Genomic DNA, 7,567 nt, shown 5'->3' on the forward strand with positions numbered 1-7,567 from the left:
GAAATCCAGAAAAATCAGTGAATCCTTTATCAGACCCAAGTAGGCATAAGGAGATAGGCTGGAAGATTTGTTGACATTGAGAAGTCCCATTAGCAACAATTGAGAGAGCTAATGATGACTCCAGCTACTCAGTTCCTGATAAAGACGGTAGGATTTAAGAGTGCAGAACCTCTCTCTCTCTCTCTCTCTCTCTCTCTCTCTCTCTCTCTCTCTCTATCTGTTTCTCTCTCTTTCTGTTTCTCTTTATCTCTCTCTGTCTCTGTGTGTGTCTCTCTCTCTCACACACATACACACACACACACACACATACACACTCCTTCATGGGAATTTGTTTTGATTGACTAGTCACATTCATAATAGGGGTTTGTTTATTTTTTATTAGTTCTAAAGTGGTTGGGATGGTAATAGGAGTCTAAAAAAGCAATTTTGCCAATTTAAAAAAAAGGGTAAAAAAATAAAAAATAAAAAGTGTATTTTACAAATAAAGAAAAAATTGTAAAATTACCAGGATCAAATAATCTTTACCAAAAAGAGACATGAAGAGATATTCTCATTCCACATTTTTTTTTACAGATAAAAGACTAAATATTGTTTCTGCTGAATGTTTTTCCTCTTTCACTTTTTCTTTTCTTTTTTTCCTGACAAAGATGTTATTTGGAATCATCTTTAGAAGGGAAAGAAGAAGAAATCCTGATAGACTATCTCGTGATGGCAAAAATAAAAGATTAAAATTTTATTTTTAAAAAAGATTGAAGGCTTTCAAAACAGTGGCAACCATGATTTTCTGGACCTTAAAAGAAAGGATTTTTTTTCTTCCTCCCTCTCACCAGGAATTTTTTGATTCTGGGTCTCAAGAAATATATTGTTTCTCCATTTTTCCTGGGACACTGGAAATCTTTAGCCAAAATTTTAAATTATTTATATGTATTTAAGAGGAAGGGAATGCATTGCTGGTGATTACTGGCTGCTCTTGAGATAAACCAATCTCTTGTCTTAGAGTGAGTGCAGTTCTGAAGCACTAACTACCTTATCCCTCTTTGTAGAGTACCCAGAAATACAAGGAAAGACCTTCCTAAACTGCTACAGATGATGATACAAGAATTTGATCAATATATATATATATATATATATATATATATATATATATATATTTGTCATTTTTCATTATGACTTAATTTTTCATGGAATCTGAAAGGTAAGAAGTTGTAAAAAAGTAATTGGTACTGGGTAACAAAAGGCAGCTAGATGGTATGGTGGATAAAGTGCCAGGCCTGGAGTCAGGAAGACCTGAATTCAAACCACATCTTAAACATCTTACCTCCTGTGTGATGCTGGACAAGTCACTTAAGGCTATTTGACTATTTTTTCTCACCTGTAAAATGAGCTGGAGAAGAAAAGGACAAACTATTCCAGCATCTTTGCTAAGAAAATCCTCAATGGACTCATGGAGAGAGAGACACGATTGAAAAAATGACTAAACAACAATAAAACCTTTCTATGAATTTCAAAATCAGGTTCAAAGAATAATAAATTATAACATTTCCAGAAGTTATGAGATCTTTGAAAATTGCATTTGTGTTACTCTATTATATCTGAAGTATGAATAGACTCAAATAGAAATTGCATGGGTCTTTTAGAAAATTTACTGTGTATAAATATATAAATATGTACCAACTCTCAATTATGGATCATGAAATCATTGTTGTTATAACAAATCTGTCTTTCCCCTCTCTTATTAATCAAAATGTCTCACCTATCCACAACAACATTAATTATCCCAAATCTTAGTTTTTCATTCCAGTATAAATTTTCTCCTGGAATAATCCAAGTTATAGTTATGTATAAATATGTTGATTATATGGGATCTGCATGTGGCTTATGTTATATCCCATTCTTTTCTCCTTAAAAATCATCAAATTATAAAATTTATTTTTTCAAACATGCCCATCAAGTTTTGTAGAATAAACAAAAAGTAAATCAACCCCATAATTTTTAGGTTCCCTCCTTGAAATGCCCACTTGTTGTGTAGCTTTTATTACTAGTAAGGATCAAAAATGTCTCAAAGATCCAAAAGTATTTAGCACATTTGTAGTGTTCTGGGATCATTCTGAAAATTCCTCTGCATTTTAGTTACCCACAATTTATTTTCCCATAACAGTGTCCATGGTTTCATGAAGACAATATTCCTATCCCTGATAGAAATGGAGTGAGGTTTGTAGTATTCATTGTTTTCTATTTGTTGTAGTTCAGTATTTTTCAGTCATGTTTGACTCTTCATGACCCCATTTGGAATTTTTTTTGGCAAAGATATTGGAGTAATTTGCCATTTTCTTCTACAGCTCATTTTATAGATGAGAAAATTGAAGCAAAAAGATTAAGTGACATGCCAGGTGACACAGTCAGTAAATGTCTGAGCCTGGATTTGAACTCATGAAAACAGTCTTCTTGACTTCAGGCCTGAGGCTATTTCCACTGACTATCTAGCTTCTCTATGTTTTTCATTGCTGAAATTCAATAGTTATTCATTTAAATTGCTATTCTTATCAATTTTGTTATTATTAAATGCGCTGGAATGAGATACTGAAAAATGTAATGGATAAAGGGTCATATTCAGAGAAACAAATACATGAATTTAAGAATTATTCTTGACAGGAATTACTATGTGATCTTTGATGAATCAGTGATACAGGAAATACATATAGGAAATTCTAAGTATTGGAAATCATGAATCAAGAAAAAAAAACTTTCTCTCTCTCTCTCTCTCTCTCTCTCTCTCTCTCTCTCTCTCTCTCTCTTTCTTTCTCTCTCTCTCTCTCTCTCTCTCTCTCTCTCTCTCTCTTCCCCTGACATGATGTCAGATTTTTAGTATACTCTTCCTCCATTCTCCATTCTTTATCTCACATTATTTTGCTTTTTTGCTCCCAGGTTTATCTAACAATCTCTTAAAGAATGATATTTCAGAAAAGCTCAAATGTAAAAATTATGAACACAGTAATATTGTCTGTAAAATACACTAACAATCTCCTGTGAACATCTTTGGACCAGGGTGGGGTGAATATGTTGGCTCAGCCTGTAGACATGACAGAAGCTGTAGTTAAGAGCTGTGGGTCACCTTTGTGGGTTCAGTTTCCCTAACATCACAGAATGTTACATGTGCTTGTGAAAGGGCAGAAAGGATTTGGTCATGTGTAGTTATCTGATTATAATAAACATATGGGAAAATTACTTCAGCTTCTTAAATATTGGAACCACATGTTACTGCATGGGAAACTATGCCTTATTATAAAAAATAAGACTACAGTTGGTGACATACAGCAAAAAATCCTTCATTACAAGGATTATTAAATATCCATCAGCTAATCATATTGCAATCTTTTTTTATTCCGTTTCAGTTTTCCTCAAGATCTAAATGACCAGTCAAACAACCAAGATATTTTTTATTTCTCAATGCTATAAAAGCAAACAATACAGAATCCTGAGAAAATGTACATTCAGGATAATAAATACAAAGAATTAAACTATCCCTACTTACAAGTAGCTTACATTCTAATGGGAGCACAAATATATGTAAAAATAATATGCAGCATCCCACACTGATCTCTGGCTTAGTGGCTAAAGATAGCTATCTTTCCCTACTAACTGACAGACACTTCTCACAAATTGCCTAGTGAACACTTAGTGTTATATAAACTGAATCCTAATATTCCTAACTATGATTCTGTCAAAAGAATAGCAATGGGCAAGAAAAAATTAAGTCTTCAACATGAGAGGAACTATGGGATATTGAAAAAATATTGAAATTTGAAGACCTTGGTTTGATTCTCATTTCCATTAATCACTATCCTGTGTTCCATGAATATATTCCTTAACATCTACTACCTCATTTATGAGGTAAATTTATAAAATGAGAGACACTGACCTAGTACTCTGTCAGGCCCTCTCTAAATGTGTGATTTTCTTCAATAATTGTGGCAAAACTTATCTATCTAACTATTTAGATAGCATCAAAAACAAACCAAAGGGTACAAAGCCCAGAGAGAATATTTTGTGACAGTATGGCATAACAAATTTTTTACTTGGATAATAAGACATTCATGTTTATTTTGTGCCTCTCTATAGAGAAATTTGCCAGAAACTGGGAAATGGTTCAAACGAAGCAAGTTTCCTGTTTTTGAAGATTTTCCATTTTAAAAAGGAAAGTATTATGGTGACTAAAGAGTCAAACTAAGAGCTCAAGTAAGGGAAGGCTCTTCAAAAGCTTATCTCCATTTTAGATTGAAAAATAGGAAGATTGTGGATGGTATAAGATAGCTAGGTAGCATAGTAGATATGGCACCTAGTTTGGAGTCAGAAAGATCAGAATTCAATCCATCATCCATATACTTACTGTGTGATCTGAGCAAATCAACAGTATTTACCTCAGTTTACTCATATGTACAATGAGCTGAAGACAGAAATAGCAAGACACTCCAATACTTTTGCCATAACAATAACAACAAACAAAAAATAAATGGTCTCATGAAGAGTCAGATATGACTAAAAATTACTGAACAACAACAAATAAAAAACAATGAACACTACATGAATAGTTGAACATTGCTGAAAAGTAACTGAACAACAAAGATGATATTTGCAGTATCTTTCCTTGTTTGCTTTAAAATATATAATTTGCAAGCATGTTACATCAGTGATACAGGGTAGAAAATAGTGCATAAAAACAAAAGAATGGCATCTTTAAGGATTGATATGTGGAATTTACCACTAGTCACTAAAGTATTTTTTTCAGTGCTTACTATGTGTCAGGCAATATATGAAACACAAGCAATAGAAAGAAAGGTAAAAATCATTTACCCTCTAGGATTCCAGGAAAAATGAGAGGAAATAAAAGAAATCCTTAAAAAGAAAACTTTACTGAAAAACTATTAGAAAGACAGAAGAAAAGACTAAGGGAAAATTCTAATAAGTGATACTATATGATAAAAGACAGAGAAGAAATCTCCAGAAAAAAGTTACTACTAACACAACAACTAAATCACCAGAAATGAGATGAACACAACTAAAAAAAAACTTCTAGAATATCTGAGAAACTTTATTTTTTAAAAAAAAATAAATATATAAAATATTTAAAAGCCAGGGTATGTATGTAAAAGCAAGAATCCCTTTTATCCATGATTTGGAATAGAATGTCCACTGAGGTCTTGTGCAATTTTAAAATTCTATAAATATGTGACTTTGTAAAAAAAAGAAAAAAAGCAGAACTCTTAGAGGAGAACAGAATAAAACATTTAAAAGAAAAATAAAAATCTCAATGGTTTAACATTATAACCAAGGAACAGGATATCATTGAAATTTATTGTGTTAGGGGACATTTAGAAAGTCATTTTGGGGATGATTAGTGTGGAGAGAAAAGCAAAGTGGGAGATAGTGATATACATTGTGAAAAGGTTATTGACAGAAATTAAACTCAAAAATATAGAGCAAAAACACAAAGCAAAAAATAAAAGATTGTATAATTAAACTGTTACTGCAGGATCTGGAAATCAAAGACAATGCATGACCTCAAAGACAGAGTCCAGTGATACCACATTAAAAAGTACTGGTCTCATAGATAACAAAACAAAACCAAAAGCATAATTATAATATTTGAAAGAATCATACAGCAATCAATAGACATTTATTGGAAACCTCATATGTGACAGATACCCAGTTAGATGCTGAGGATTAAAAGATGAAAATGAAAGTTTAAGGAACTTATTTTCTAGCCCAGGAAGAAAGCAGGTACATACATAGGTATTAGTAAAATAAATATTAGATAGTTAGAGGTACATTAATATTTGGGGAGGTCAGAAAAGCATTCATGGGATTCTTAAACTGTCTCTGCCCATTTTAACTGAGAAATTTTTATGTGATCATAGATGTTTACAGAAAACAAATATAGAAATCAAGCATTATAGATAATAAGTCATAATTTTATGATCCCCCCAAATTCAGTTACACAATCATATGGGGTCCCTATGTACAGAGTAGTACACTTTGCTTTAGAGGACAGTGCTATCAGAGGAAATCAACAATTTTAAAAGGTAGAAGGAAAGAGAATGTCCTATAAAATATGGGAGATAGTCAATACAAAGACATGGAGATGGGTAATGTATCATAACGTATAAAGAATAGTAAAATAGCATAGGGGTATTATAGGCCTGAAAAGGGACAATTTCTAATAAATCTGGAAAGATATATTGAGGGCTAAAATAAAGAAGCAACAGGAAACTTTTGAAGGTTTTAGAGTTGGGAAGCAACATGGTGAGACTTGCAAATTAGGAAAATCTCTTTGGAAGTAAAGACAACATGGTTGGAGAAAAGGCAGGGACTTGACTGAGCTCTTTCAAATTCCCTTCCAAAGCACTTTAAAATAATGCTGCAGAACAAATTCTGGAAAAGCAAAACTTAGAAGGATGGAGTAAACCAATTTTCTAACCCAAAACAACTTTATAAAGTCATCAGGAAAAGTCTATTTTACCAAGTTGAGGGTCGAGCCCAGTATAGCACCAACTAGCCTCAGGAAACCAGCAACAGGCTATAGGGATGACTGAATCAGCAGCTATAAATTCCAGAATCCTCAACCCATAGACAGTAAGGAGGTCAGACAAATGCTCAGAAGGAGATTAGACGAGTCCCTTTGCTGGCAGTAGTTAACAGACTCTTGTAATGTCTATGTGTGGATCAGAATCACAAGAAGAACAAGCAGCAATAGAGCAACAAAATCTGATAACAATTCCAGGGCAGAAAAAAATGATTATTCACAAACAAGAGCACAGGTCAAGAGAGCAGAGATTACAACTCTCCAAAGATCATACTACCTAGGAAAAAAGGAAAACTTATAGACCCTGAGAACTTGTTCTGAGAATAGCTGGACAAAAATCCTGAAGCTTGGGATAGTGATTCCTCTACCCCAAGGAATAAAGTTCAACTTTAAAACCAAGTTAAAAGTCAAGAAATAAATTGGAGGAAAAATGAATAAAAAAGAAAAAGCACCTGACTATAGGAAGTTGCTATAGTGAGAAGGAAGATCAACACACAAATTCAGAACAAGACAACAAAGTCAAAACTGCTATATCCAAAACCTCAAAAAAAAAAAAAAAAAAAAAAAAAAAAAAAAAAAAAAAAAGGTGAATTGGTTTCAGGCACAAAAAGAATTACTGGAAGAGCTCAAAAAAGAATTTTCAAAATCAAATAAGAGAGGTAGATAAAAAAATTGAAAAAATAAATGAGAATGATGTAAGAAAATCATAAAAATGGAGTTAAAATGTACAAAAATATTTTAAAATATGTTTCTTTTCTTTCCTTTCTTTTTTCTTTTTATATATTTTCTTTTATTATTATTATTATTATTATTATAGCTTTTTATTGACAAAACATATGCATTGACAAAACATAATTTTTCAACATTGACTCTTGCACAAACTTCTGTTGCAAATTTTTCCCTCCTTCCCTCCACCCCCTCCCCTAGATGGCAGGTAGTCACATACATATTAAATATACTTTATGTTAAATACAATATATGAATACA

Source organism: Sarcophilus harrisii, chromosome 1, assembly GCF_902635505.1.
Source record: "Sarcophilus harrisii chromosome 1, mSarHar1.11, whole genome shotgun sequence".
NCBI classification, from domain to species: domain Eukaryota; kingdom Metazoa; phylum Chordata; class Mammalia; order Dasyuromorphia; family Dasyuridae; genus Sarcophilus; species Sarcophilus harrisii.